The sequence below is a fragment of the Accipiter gentilis genome, chromosome 13 (assembly GCF_929443795.1).
Source record: "Accipiter gentilis chromosome 13, bAccGen1.1, whole genome shotgun sequence".
Classification (NCBI taxonomy): Eukaryota; Metazoa; Chordata; class Aves; order Accipitriformes; family Accipitridae; genus Astur; species Astur gentilis.
The window spans coordinates 33,087,596-33,100,935 of NC_064892.1; the positions used below are offsets into that span (position 1 = coordinate 33,087,596).

Here is a 13,340-nt window from a genome sequence, read left to right on the forward strand (position 1 = left end):
GTGCCGAGGACGGGTGGCGGAGCCCCCTCCGTTCCCAAAAGTGGCTCTCCGCGCGGGCAAGCCCACCGAAATGGGCTCGAAAAGCCCGATTTGGGGGAAACCTGTGGAGGGAACGGACGTGACCTGCGTCTGCGAGCGGAGCTGAAGGATCAGCAGCCGCAGTTAACACCAGTCACTTCCCCCAAGATTTTGGGGCTTTTATTTATTTTTTAATTTTTTTTTTTTTTCGGGCTGGAAACTTTTTTTGGGTGTGCCTAGAGCTGCGTAATTTCGTAATTATTTTTTCAGACACCGTTGTCTATATCCAGCCTGTGCGACCAGGTTGTTAAAGACTGGATGATTTTTTGCTCATTACCAACTGGATCTCTGCAAGGTTTAATTAAGCCCCGTCCGCCTCGTCACGTTTCTTTTCCCGAACAAACTCAGTTCTCTGCTCGGGACTGCTCTGTATTGCGGGACCGAAAAGGTACGATGCGATGTACGCAAAATGATTGTAGCCTTTCGGGATGTTACCGAGGTTAAATGAAAGTCCCGGGACGGTGAGGGCAAAACGCTGGTAGCTGTCCAAGAAGAAAAATCGTTATTTTTAATTGAGTCGAGTTTTGGTTTTGGTTTGGTTTTTTTTTTTTTTTGGTTTTTTTCTTTCCTAGCGTAGCTGGAAAGTGTCTTTGTTCTGGGTAAATTAGTGGAGGCTTTAAAACGTGCTCGTCACGATTGACTGCCGGGGGGGTCTGTACAGCGAATAATGACAACCCTCAGCCCAGAACTCCAGTAACCTGGGTTGGGATAGCGGGGTCCCAGCGGCGACTCGGCTTTTCCTGAGTTTGGGGTTTTTTTCTTTTTTTCTTTTTTTTTTTTTTTTTTTTTAAAAAAAAAACTTTCATTATTTCAAAGCTGTGGCCAGGAGCAGGGGGTGTAATTTCAGAAATGCCCCCCCGCCGCCGTGGGCCCCCGAGCCGCTTCTCTCCAGCCGCACATATGAAGTTTCTCTCCCCTTTTCGTTCCCCGGTCCAAAGATTTGCCTGATAATAACTAAATCTCTGTATGACGGCTCGCTTTCGTCCCAGGCTCAACATCCAGCTCATCCCCTCGACGTCAGGTTTCTCAGCGTCCCGGTTTCGGCCACCTTTTCCCTCGGAGATGTCCCCCAGCCCCTATTTTTATGTGTGTCCCCCCCGGCCCCGTCCCTCTCCCGCCCCAGTGGCACCGGGCTAGCGGGTTCGTCTCTTGTCAGACTTCGCGGAGACTTGGGCGTAAATTCAGGTACTTGGAGCTCTGCTGTCGACCGTGTTGTCTTCCTCTTTGGCATAATTAAATTCAGCGATTTTAAATCTCGTCGTTAAAAATACCGAATGCAAATACTCGGCACCCTGGGTGTCTGCTGGGACTTTTATTTCTCCCGGCACGTACGGAATTATTTGACATATAGAAAGAAGCGAAGAATCGCCTCCTTTTAGCAGAAGGTCAAACGGTGCAATTAAGCAAAAAAGTTCAGAGCCAGGAAAAGCTGGGATATCGCTGTAAAAAAGCAGCAGCAACCGGGGTTTTTGGTGTTTTGTTGGGTTTTTTTTTTTCCAAATGTAACCGCCTTTTGGACTTGAGGTCGCTCGGTTATTTACTCGTCCGGGGGAGATACCGAGCTCCCGAGGGGCCCGATTCTGCTCCCAGGGCAGTTCCCGGTGAGGTTGGGGGGGTGCGGGCACTGAAGCCATGCCCCCCTCCGCTTCGGTCGGGCGAAGAGGGTGGGGAGCAGATCTGCTCCCCAGGCTTCGTTCGGGCTTCCGGGAAAATGAGTGGTTACGGTAAAATATTCACATTTTCATAAAATATTCAGAAGCTCGGGTGAGAAACTTTCCGGTGGGTTGGAAATCCGTAAGGACAGAACCGAGAGTGAGACCACCCCGACGAGTCACTTCTGACTCCCTGCAAAAAAAAAAAGCCAGAGGAACTTTCAGGACCTGGCAGTTAACGACAGTCATTGCCACCCCGCTCGGCTCAACCCAAAATGTGCCCCTTCGGGGCAATTTCAAACTCGCCTATTATCGCCCACCCCTCCTTTAAGCCCCCCTCCCGCCCCCCTCGGTGCGTCCTACCCCCGGTAGCGGCCGGGGTTCGTTTTTTCCCCGCTGCCCCCCGGCCCCCCCCGGCCGCCCTGTGCCGGGCAGAGGGACCGGGGACCCCCCGTCATCTGCCCTGCGCTCCCCGCACCGGGACGAGCCGTTCTGCGGGGCTGCAACTACTTTCAAGTCACTAGTGCTTCTTAGTTTTGGGGAGTTTTCTTTTCTTCTCTCTTGGTATTTTTTTTTTTTTTTTTGTAATAGTTTCTCTGCACCAGCCTCTTATCTTTTTCTCGCAGACACTCGAGCCAGTGAAACCAGTGGGCGTGCAGGCAGTTGCGGAGATCTCGCTTTTCTCCTCCTCTGCTCTAAAGGCTGCGGTTAACAAGCTGGCAGCGCGGTGATCCCGCTCCAGCTGCTGCTGCTGGTCAGTACTTACCACCCGACAGTCCTTTATCTCCCGGGTTCAGCTTATTATTATTATTTTTTTTTTGTTTCCCCGGGAGGAAAATGCAAAAGAAATTTGTGTTCGGCCGTTTTCTGCGAGCTTGACCCCCCCAGCTGCGGATTTATCCGTGCTCGGACTTCCCCGGGGGGGGGGGGGGGCTGAAGCGTTGCTGGCGTTTCCCTGCGCACGGTAATTCTGCAAACAAGCGGTACGGCCGGGCTGCGAAGCGGCTGGTGGGTCCCATCGGCAGAGCCCCCGGCCCCTTTCCCCCTCCGTGTCCCCGCGGCAGTGACCGTGGGCTGTCGGGGGCCGCGATTAACCCTTCCCGTGGCCCTGGGACTGTCACCGAGGGGTGCGCTCGCCGAGTCCCGCCTGGCTGGGACACGGGGCGAGGGGGGGGGGTTGGACGCGTGGGGGAAGGTGGGCACCCGCGGAGGAGCTGGGACGGTGCTGGTACTGTGCTGGGACAGTCTGCGGCTCTGCTGGGAAAGGCTGGGACAGCGCTGGGACAATCTGGGACTGTGCTCGGGCAGTGCTGGGACAGTCTGGGACTGCCCCGGAACAATTAGGATAGTGCTGGGACAGTGCTGGGACAGTTAGGGTAGTGCTGGGACATCCTGGGATGGTGCTGGGACAAAGCTGGGGCAGGCTGGGACGGCCCTAGTGCAGTCTGGGTCAGTGCTGGGACAGTCTGGGACAGCGCTGGGACAGTCTGGGATATTGTCCTGGGACAGTTAGGATAGTGCTGGGACATCCTAGGATGGTGCTGGGATTGTCCTGGGACAGTCTGGGACAGTGCTGGGACAGTCTGGGATTGTCCTGGGACAGTTAGGATAGTGCTGGGACATCCTGGGATGGTGCTGGGATTGTCCTGGGACAGTCTGGGACAGTCCTGGGACAGTCTGGGATTGTCCTGGGACAGTTAGGATAGTGCTGGGACATCCTGGGATGGTGCTGGGATTGTCCTGCGACAGTCTGGGATTGTCCTGGGACAGTTAGGATAGTGCTGGGACATCCTGGGATGGTGCTGGGATTGTCCTGGGACAGTCTGGGACAGTGCTGGGACAGTCTGGGATTGTCCTGGGACAATTAGGATAGTGCTGGGACATCCTGGGATGGTGCTGGGATTGTCCTGCGACAGTCTGGGATTGTTCTGGGACAGTTAGGATAGCGCTGGGACATCCTGGGATGGTGCTGGGATTGTCCTGGGACAGTCTGGGATTGTCCTGGGACAGTTAGGATAGTGCTGGGACATCCTGGGATGGTGCTGGGATTGTCCTGGGACAGTCTGGGATTGTCCTGGGACAGTTAGGATGGTGGTGGCACTGTCCTGGGACTGTCCTAGGAGACTTCGGATAGCGCTGGGACATCCTGGGCCGGTGCTGGGCCGGTGCTGGGCCGGCTGGGAGAGGGCAGCGCCAGGAGGAGCGAGCGGCCGAGCCGGGTCGGGGGCAGGCAGGGCAGGGAGCGGGGGAGCTCGGCTTCCCCCGTTCCGGCGGAGAGCTCACCGGGGACACCCCCGGCCCCGGCCGCCCCTCCCCGCGCCCTCCGGTCCGAGGGGCTGCCGTGCTGCCGCGGTCCGTGCCCGCAGCCCGGGTCTCTTCCAGGCGAACGCCGGTGGCGAGCCCCCGAGCTCGGAAAGGCGGCTGGGACCACCGGCCCCTTCTGGCTCCTCCGCTGCTGCCCTGCTAGACTTGGCCGTCTCCTCCCTCCTTTGGTTGGGGGTTTTGGGGGGGTTGGGGGTTTGGGTTTTTTTTTATTTTTCCCTCTGGGAGACACACCCCACACCCCCCCCCCCCCCCACCGGCTCCAGTCTGTCCGTGCGGCTGCCCCGGAGCGGCACCCCGAAATGCTCCGGCTAACAGAGCTCCTCCTGCCCCTGCCTTTGCGGTGGCGGAATCGGGCCCCTTAGCTGGAAAGGAAAGGGCAAAAGGCAAAGATAAAAAACTGCCATACAGTTTGTTTTTTTTTTTAAATTATCTTTTCAACGTAGAGTTCTGTTTGCATCTCAGCTGTGGCCTTCTAGAGCTCCCGAGCAAGCGGAAAGCTGCTGGAGTACCTTCTGTATCTGAGAGTGTGGGACAACGGTTCTAGCAGTATATTTATTATTCAGAGCCATATTTATTATCTACATTTATTATATAGAGTTATATCAAAGATGTCAACACTCATCTATTGTACTTGAGAATTACTTGCGCTCTGAAATGCCGGTGGCTCTGAAAAGATGTTTTCTTCATTACTTTTGCCTAGATATCGATACCAAATGCAGGTCTTTCTTGGCCACGTGCATTTAGCGGACCAAATTAATTAAAGATGTGTGTTTCATACAGTCCCACAGGACAACCAGTGAAATTTTATTTGACTTGGCAATGTAACAGTGGGGATTTGACTCATCAAGATGTAAATTAAGAGTAAACAGAGAAAAAAATGCTTCTCTGCATATATCTGAATGTATATTTCCTCATTTTAATAGATAAATATGACTTCTCAGTCATAAATTAATAAGCGCTCTAGAGGGAATTCAGGGAAGAGTAACCAAATGATTAGTGTACTAAAGGGCTAATGTATGGAGAAACTTTGTCCAATATCTGTAACATACATGTGCATAGATAAAAATGAAAGTAGTTTGGGCAATGAAACGTATGTGTTTGTGGCCGGGGAGATTTGCAATGTGCAAAGGTAATTGTACTGCTCCTGCTGAAGTGCTCATGCGTACTAGCCGTGCTCAGGGCTTTAGCACGGCCCTAGGTTCCCGCCTGGAATTCAAACTGGTTTTGAGTTGTTGCTTCAGGGTATGCCAACTTGAGAGAGAAATGAGATTTCTGAAGCTTCACATGCCTGGCCTGTTGTATCACCTAACCCTACGTGACTTAATGTGCAACTACATATTTGTCACTCTTCCGAGAGTCCGGATTTTCTCACGTATTTCACAGCAATTGAAGCACTTGATCTGGGACTTTGTATCCTACCTTAGAGGCTAGGTCCCCGAAGTCTGGATATGGTAGCATCTAGCGTATTGGTACTGTACCAGTTATGTCTCTTTGAGGTTATATTGCAGTCAGTCTTCCCCACAAAGAAACAAAAGGGTGTTGGGGAAAACATCCGAAGGAGAACAATGTGTCCTCAGGATTAACATTTCTTCACTTTAATAGGTATTTTTAAAATTATTTTTATCATCAGCTTTTACATCCTGTTTTTGTTTGTATATTGCCTCCTTGGCTTACTTGGGTAAGATCACTTTTGGGGAGTCCAGAAACCATCTAACTCATTAGAGCAATTCTGTATACTGACTTACAGTGATTATGGAGAGTTGTAGCGTGCTTATAAAATGTAAGTCATGCCATAGCCACGATGGCTTAAGGATGTAAGCAAGACAGATAAAAATTATAAAATGTTATATGAAAAGGAAGTCTCGTTAGTTATTAAAAGCATGTCAGTGTAAAATGATGTTCAGAAGGTATTTGCCCATCACAGAATCATTACCTTATTTTAGTAAATGCAACTTGCCTTTTATTACAGCTCAAGGAGTGGCTTAACTCTGTGTGATGCTACAAAAGCTGTAAGTTAACACAATCAGCACATCTTTGTATAGACCCTTGCTTTCCACACGTAACACACAACCGTTTCTAGTACACTGTGGCTATCTCTGGTACAGATCTCAGGAAAGAGACCAGCAACACCTGATTCACTGCCCAGAAGTATGCTTCGTTCGGAAACTTTGGCAAAGTTTTCCACCTGAGACTCTCATCCATCTGAGAGCATCTTGTGTTATTTGGTGCTTGGGTAGGTCGGATGGGACCATAGGCCTGGATCCCCAAATGTCATCTGGGATCCTTGGGCATCTGACTCCTGTTTAAGTATTTCTTGTCAGGGAGTAGGAGGTAAGTATCTGAGTAGCTTTAGATTTTGAGCCTCGTTTTTTTTCTTAGGCATTGTATCAAAGATCTCTCATTGCACCTGTAAATGTACATTTACTAGAAAGTAACCCTGGACAGGAATATCCTGCTTCTAAGGAAGGGGTTTCAGCTGCTCCGGTCTAGTGTCCTGCACTGCACGGTTAGAGAACTGAGCCTCATTTTGTAATTGGCAGGAGGTGAGACTATTGTAGGAGTAAATCTCTTTGCTCCCGAGAACAGCAGAGAAGCATCAGTCTATTGAAAAGGCACTTAGAGCCTCCAATGTTAAGCCCATACAACTTCATTTGGAAGGAAAAAGAAGAAATCTCAGAAAGTGTGGAAGAAAGTATGGATAGGGGAAAGTGAAAAAAAGTGGGGTGGGGTGGCACGACAAGAATGAGAAGAGGGAGTTGTGCGTCTGAGATATCCAGGGTCATATATAAATCAATATGTAACTGGGCAACTCCCATAATGCTCTCAAAACTCGTATTGTAAATAATATGACAATAGAAAGAATCGTAGCTGAGGGATATTTTCGTGAGTATAGGGAGCTGGAAGTTTTGTGCTTCTCTTCACTAGAAACTAGTTTCAGCTGCACTGGAGCCATTCACTAATGCAGTGCCACTTGGGAGGCCTTATCTGAGAGCAGTTATTACATCTTCATAGTAATTTTGAGGAAGAAAAGACTTTTCATTGTTGTCATAATTAAAAGAGTTATTTTCATTACATTTATTCATTTATTTCTAAATTTGGATGGCTACTGCAGGAGCAGGTACAGGATATAGCATCAGTCTGAGCGACTGGCCTATCTCAGCGTCCCAGGAAAATCAGCTGCTTGCCCACCTCATGCCGAGTTTGACTGAAGAAATGGCCCTTGCATGGTCTCCCAAAGCTCACCAGGTTGAGGGTCAATCAAGGGCTTCCTATCAGGCAAGAAGCAATCTGCACTGGGGCCTTCCTGTAACAATTAATGCCTTCCCAGAAGCTCTCGCTGAGGAATTAGAATTCATAGTACTCTGCCTGAATGTGTTTTATCATGCAGAAGGCAATTACATGGAACCAGTTTAAAATACATAGGTTATTGATATCACATAGGTATGCACGCTAATTGTATCAGCTGATTGAAGAAACGAGACAAGGCTAATTAGCAGAATTAGGGTTTTTTAACAGTAGCTCTGAACATTCTCCTGCCAGAATTGCTGCCCTCAAAGAGCTTTCTAGAATACATACGTGCTCTTGCCACCTTACTACAAAAGTCATCTACTGGGAAAATCTGTGATTGTCTCTACTCCTTCCCTTTGGAGCCCTAGATCTCCGAGGAGGGAAAATGAGCATGTCATGTGAAAACCCCCTAAAGTTTGTACTTGATATTTTAACTTCCCTTTGCAAGGCAGCTGCTGCATTTGCACGTGTGGGAATCTGGTGAGCCATACAATCTTAGGCTGAGGATTTCTATTCACTAGGGATTAGCTGAACTGTTTTCCTAAATCAGTCACCAGATCTGGATTCCAAATTAACAAAGTGGTGCTGAGCAATAATGTAGACTCTAGGTAGCAGCTTTGCAAACTTATTCAATGAAAGCATTATAAAAGCAGGCTGTCTAACTGCCTTAGCTTTAGTGCAGTGAACTCTGAGAACTAGCGGACTTACTGAATTTATAACAAGTAAAAAGCTCAGGTTCATTCAGCTCCAAGGATGATGAATGAGAAATGCTGGTCTTTGCACAATTACGCTGAACGCAACTACACAAAACAGAAAGTTTAGAAGATGCAGAATGACTGTATCCTAGAAAATAGCATTAGAAGGGACCTCGGACATCAGTGAACCTCTCCCTATGCCCTGATGACCCGCTGTCCCTCTGTCTTTCCCATTTGTCTAGCCTGTTCCTAAAGACATCCAGGGGTGGAGGTTTCACACACCCCTCAGGCAATCTGCGCCAGTGTTTAACCGTCCTTCACGCAGGTAGTCTTTTCTTGGCATGTTTTCTGTAGTCACCTGTAGACTAAACCATGCCAGTCCTTTTGCTTTTTCCTAATAGGTGTCTTTTTTTTTTTTTTACCTCTGACAATTGTTATCTCTCTTTTCTGAATTCTGTCCAATTTCTCTTTTGCCGTATCTCAAACTAGACTTGGTATTTGAGGGAAGAGCTTGCTGCTGCTGAGCGAGCAGACAACTCAAGTCTCCTAAAGGCTGTCTTACTCTTTATGTATCCCACTATGGGGTTTGCTTTTTTTTTTTTATTAATTGCAGCAGAGCCCAGCTGTGCTCCCCTAGCTCCTTTCTATGGGGCTGCGGTCTTACAATTCTTGCCTAGCCTGTATTTGTGCAGTGTGAAAGTGCAGGACTTTGCATAGGTCCTTATTGGTTTGCCACCTATTTTTAAGACTATTTCTCCAATTTGTCAAGGTAATCTGAATTTCAGTTTTATCTTCCAGTGAGCTGGCAGCCTCTATTAGCATGAGGTTATCTTCAGTGATGAATAAGCACATTTTATCTTCCCCCATTCAGTTTGTTAATGGAAATACTGAAAAGCCCCAAATTTAGCACAGACTCCTGGGGAATCCCACTCTATACATCCTACCATTTCAATAACTATCCATTGATAAATACTTCTAGTGAATGACTTCCCAGACAGTTTGTACTCATCCTATACTAGTTTCCTCTAAACTGTGTTTCTTTGCCTTAGGTAGAAGAATAATCCATGTCAGTGTCAAAAACAGTCAAGATATGACACCTCCTGCTTCTCCCATCTGTTACCCTGTTGCAGAATGAAACTAGATTAGTATGTCACCACCTAGTCTTATCCCAAAAAAGACTATATATGCTTAATTCAAGCCTTTATGTGGCGTGGAGCAGCAGTTCCCAAACTACAGCCTCAAGCGAAGGCACTGCCTCTGAAGGGAGGCACCAACCTGGCTGAAATCAGAGCGGAGAAGTGGGGCTCACGAGCTGAACTTCAGCTGTCAGCGTTAATGTGGGGTCACAGCCTGGGCAGTGGGGCTGCTAGAGCAATCTGGTGCGAGACGCTGCCCTACAGCCTTTTTCCATCCATCCTTTCTGCAGGTGAGTATGATGTCTTGAGGCACTAGTGTTTGAGCCAAGTGACTTTCAGATGCTATTTGTAGCAAAAGAAAAAGGAACCAGGTGGATGTCTGGAACACACCAAAAGAAAAAGAAAGCATTAAAATACGACTTTTGTGCAGATACATAATGAAAATGCACAGAAGATGTCCTGCAGAGGGACAGGGGAAGTACAACATGCAGCCAGAGATCTGAAACCTCCAGTCATTAACTTGATCATCCTCAGCAGCGCATGCCAAGATGGAATAACTCTTAGGGACAACTTGATGCATGTAGATACCATTTATCTTTAGAGGTGTACAGCATACATCATGTCACATCACACTTCTTTATAGTCAGAAGAGAGAATTAGGTACTTTGAGTATAATATATATAATATATATTTTTTACATATATATATATATATATAAAATTCCTCTAGTTTGTTTTAGAGAGGAGTTGCACCCCTAAATACCCATTTGTGCAGAGCATGATCTGACCTGTCGGCTGTAGACATCCATATTTTATATGTCTAATGTTAAGTTATGCATTTTTTGCTTTTTGTATCAGATGTATAACAAATCACTTCTGGTCTCTTAATTCTTATGAAAAGAGGGGCAATATCTCCACATTGGGAATGCCCTGTTAATTTGAATTTTAGGAAAGCTTGATATCAGCAGGGCACTATTTACATGTGCAGTATCTAAATGCCTCCAATTATAACTCCAAATATAAGCATAAGCTTCTAATCTGCTGGATATATCACTTCTCTCATAACTGCCATCATTCCTCTTGTTGTCTGGTTAAGAACTGCGGGTTTAGATGGAAAATCTTAAGAAAGAGGAAGGCCTTATGGCTCGCATTAGGGAGTTCCTGTTAAGAAACTGCCAGTCACAGAACAGAAAAACCTCTTATCTGTGAGACACGGAAGTTAATCTCAATAGATTTCTAATGCAGATATACTAAATAGTATTAAACACCTGCACAGATACTTATTCAGAGTGTAAATCCAATATCGTATAATTCACTTCACTTGGTTGATCCAGATTAATTTTCTCAAAGCGCCTTGTCTAGACAAATCCTGAGCATGTCTTTGGCCTGATAACAGAGCTAAACCGTCTGTGCTACGGTATCTGTGGATCTGGATGGCGAGTGTCACTGACGGAGAGTCCCAGAGCCACTGGCTTCTACATTGCTACTCGAGGGGGTATAGAAGCCAAAAATGGCATGGGAATTTTATTGTAATCTGATAGATCTGACGACCTTGTTAAGTCACAAATATTAAAGTCTGGTAGCATGTGTGACTACTCTTTTAGGCTTGGCATATAAAAGCCCAACATGCTGAACAACAATTTTGAAGGGGGTTTTCCCAGGGCACAGAGAAGAGCCATCGTACGTATCCAGTTATACCAGTGTGCAGAGCATGAGACACCCCATTTATGCTAGACTTTTCCCCCAGATTTCTATGATGCAGATAAGAATGTCTGACCTGAAACTGAATTGGGAAATTCAATTGAATCCTAAAACTTGGTAAAAACTCCTAAGAAATAGATAACAGTAACACGATAATTCATTGCAGAAGGGAAGAAGCATTAGCAGGTGAAGTCCACGCAGATGTAATAAAACACTTGGCTTTAAAATGTTAATTGCCGTGTTTATACTTCTCCTCCTGAATGTTGCTTTGCTGGAAGGCTCTGTAGTATTGCTGTAGGACCCCACAGAAGTAGTGAGTATATGCTTGGGCCATCTAGAACAAATTACAAAGTGTTTTTTCGACCCTGGGCACCAGGTCATTGAAATATAATGCCAGAAAATTGCCTTAGTTCAGTTCAAATGATTGGCATCGTTTCTGAGAAGGTACATGGCTTCAACAGTTAGAAGATTATGAAGTTGCAGTTTTCATGGTGATCCCCCAACCCATCTGTTTTGAAAAGGTCAGAATGAGATCATACTTCTGGGTCTGTGTTAGCATTATGCTTCAGGGAAGTCACTGAAGAAAATGAAAGCGATCTTTACGTGCGACAGAGAGAATACTGCTGCCTTCTTTCAAGTTTTCTTTGGTATCTGTTTCAGGGAGTTTAGAGGCAACTTAAAAAGATACAAAAATACTGCATGAAATTGCACACACAGTTTTGTATAATTTTGCTACGTAATCTGTTTACTATGCTGAGTAATTGATGTGGCTGTAAATGCAAGTCTGATTTTTACACATTAAAATGATGAAATTGCTCAGTTTGTATTTACAGAGTCAACAATAATGTAGTTATGCACTTTTTTCAATTTGCAAGTGGTACTCTCCCCCCACATCCCCAATAAATAAGTCAGGAAGACTAGTGACAAGTGACATGGAGAAGGCTGAGGTACTCATCAATTTTTTTGGCTCAGTTTTCAATGGTAATCTCCCTTCCCACACCTCTCAAGCCCCTGAACTTCAAGATGGGGACTGGGAGAGCAAAGTCCCTCCCACTGTAAGACAAGACCAGGTTTGTGACCACCTGAGGAACCTGAACATATATAAGTCTGTGGGACCTGACGAGATCCATCCCAGAGTCCTGCGGGAATTGGCTGCTGTAGCTGCCAAGCCACTCTCCGTGATATTTGAAAAGTCATGGCAGTCAGGTGAAGTCCCCAGTAACTGGAAGGAGGGAAACATTGCACCCGTTCTTAAAAAGGGTAGAAAAGAGGACCCTGGGAACTACCGACCTGTCAGCCTCCCCTCTGTGCCTGGAAAGGTCATGGAACAAGGAGAAGGGGCAATGGCTTTAAACTGAAAGAGGGTAGGTTTAGATTAGACATCAGGAAGAAATTTGTTATGATGAGGGTGGTGAGACCCTGGCATGGGTTGCCTGGAGAAGCTGTGGCTGCCCCATCCCTGGAAGTGTTCGTGGCCAGGTTGGACAGGGCTTTGAGCAACCTGGTCTAGTGAAAGATGGCCCTGTCCGTAGCAGGGGTGTTGGAACTAGATGATCTTTAAAGGTCCCTTCTGACCCAAACTATTCTATGATTCTATGATCTATTTTTAAAATGTGGCTATTTAAAAGAGATTTGTTTTTTTCTTAAGACTAGGTCAATATTACTGGCTGGTATTATTTAAAAGAGTGAGATAAGTCAGAGTGTCCTAATTCTGGATATGCCGCATTGTTGTAGTGAAAGGCAAGTCATATTTTTGCTTCTGTATCTCTAAAATGGGATGCTATCACAGAATTATAGAAAGCGGTGCTAAAGCAGATCTGAGGTCACCTACTCCTTCCCTCTGATCAAGGCAGAATTAAATATACCTGTGTTCTCCTTAACAGGTATTTCACTAACCTGCTTTCCAAGACCTCCAAGAATAGAGACTTCAGAACCTCTCAAGGTGGTTCACTCCAGTGTTTAATCATTTTAGAAAAGTGTTCTTTATGACATGTGCAAGTTATATGTACAATCCTGACCTGTAACCTGAATCTCTTTTGCTGCAAGTTAAGCCCACTGCTACCTCTTCTGGGTTTTGACTTGAACTGGCTTGAGAATAACTTATTTTTCTTGACCTCCAGCCATTCTTGCAGCTTTACTTTTATTTTCTATCTTTCCTGATGTGCAGTACCCCAAACTGGATGCAATATAACCTGTGCCAAACAGAATGGAAGGGTTCCTTCATATGGCTTGTCAGGTGTACATCCCATCATATTATGATGGCTTTTTTTCATAACCAGATGACACTGTTGATTAATCTTCAGTTTATTCATTTTTTTCTCAGAACTGCTCCTTAGCCTATGATACACCACCCTTCGTGTGCTGCCTAAGTGTAGAGCTTTATTCTTTGTCTCAGTAGAATTGCCTCCTATTGTTTTCAGACCATTTCTCCATTTTGTTAAGATCATTTTCTTCATTACTAAGCTA

The 13,340-nt window shown here is 46.3% G+C and overlaps 2 long non-coding RNA genes across 3 annotated transcripts in view; one reads left to right on the forward strand and one right to left on the reverse strand.

Annotated features, from left to right (window-relative positions):
- Positions 1 to 607: 607 nt before the first annotated feature.
- Positions 608 to 2,183, reverse strand: LOC126045107 (uncharacterized). Its single transcript, XR_007507911.1, has 2 exons — positions 2,094 to 2,183; positions 608 to 1,923 (listed from the first exon to the last, which is right to left on the reverse strand). It is a non-coding gene; the product is annotated as an uncharacterized LOC126045107 (long non-coding RNA).
- Positions 2,184 to 2,613: 430 nt separating this feature from the next.
- Positions 2,614 to 13,340, forward strand: part of LOC126045106 (uncharacterized) — a 32,832-nt gene continuing 22,105 nt past the window's right edge. Inside the window, exon 1 of one of the 2 annotated variants that reach the window (XR_007507910.1) lies at positions 2,614 to 2,694. This is a non-coding gene — a long non-coding RNA (uncharacterized LOC126045106). Of the gene's footprint in view, positions 2,714 to 13,340 lie in introns of both variants that reach the window. The other variant, XR_007507909.1, reaches the window with a different exon arrangement.